The sequence below is a fragment of the Otolemur garnettii genome, unplaced genomic scaffold (assembly GCF_000181295.1).
Source record: "Otolemur garnettii isolate 467f Iridium unplaced genomic scaffold, OtoGar3 scaffold00005, whole genome shotgun sequence".
Taxonomy (NCBI): domain Eukaryota; kingdom Metazoa; phylum Chordata; class Mammalia; order Primates; family Galagidae; genus Otolemur; species Otolemur garnettii.
Window position 1 is genome coordinate 28205962 of NW_003852400.1, and position 883 is coordinate 28206844.

The 883-nt window shown below is 30.5% G+C and overlaps 1 non-coding gene across 1 annotated transcript; it reads left to right on the forward strand.

The window, feature by feature from the left end:
* Window positions 1-264: 264 nt before the first annotated feature.
* LOC111722064 lies at window positions 265-371 on the forward strand. Its single transcript, XR_002771011.1, has one exon. It is a non-coding gene; the product is annotated as a U6 spliceosomal RNA (small nuclear RNA).
* The last annotated feature ends 512 nt before the right edge of the window (window positions 372-883 follow it).

Genomic DNA, 883 nt, shown 5'->3' on the forward strand with positions numbered 1-883 from the left:
GTACCTTATAAATGGATACAGTTAGGATTCAATAAAAATTAAATTAAAAAAACACACAAAAAAAGAAAGCCTGTTACTAAATTCCACAACTTAGTTAAATAGATATTTCAAATAGTAAACAAAAAGCCTTTAGACTTTGTAGATCTGTTTTGTCATTCTTTACTTAATTATATCCTTTTCCCAAATAATTTGTGCTTTAGAGTTGGAAAACTCATGACTAAAGTACAGAGTTTCATTTGGCACAGAAAAAAATATAGACTAAGTGTTTGCTTCAGCAGCACATATATACTAAAATTGGAACAATACAGAGAAGATTAGCATGGCCCCTGTGCAAGGATGACACCCAAATTCGTGAAGCATTCCATATTTTCAATCATTCTTTTCTTTGCTTCCAAAAATACATATATATAGGCTAAGACTAAAGAAACATCTCAAAATCTGTTTGAACTTTTCAAATTAAATAAATACTATGATTAATATTACTGATTAATTACAGTGCTATTTGTCTCTGAAACATTTTTCTAAAAAAGTAAACAATCACTCATACACACACAAACGCACATACTATATATACATATAAAACAACATGTACATATAAAACATTGATTACAGAAACACTGCAGATATGTATTTTCCTGTACTCTCAACATCACTAACTGCTCTAAGACAAGAAGTGAAAGGTATCATATTGATTGCTTTTAGCCAGTAAGCATTGTAATCTGAGTTTTGGGTGCCCTGAAACCTAGTTTGCTTATTCCACTTGCACTCGTTCCGTTAACTTATTTTGTGTTTAGGTGAAAAGTGTTTCACCCTTGATGATTGGAAAAAAGACTACAAACCTATCATAAGGGACAATAAAGGAAAAATAGATTCGTGTTAAGTT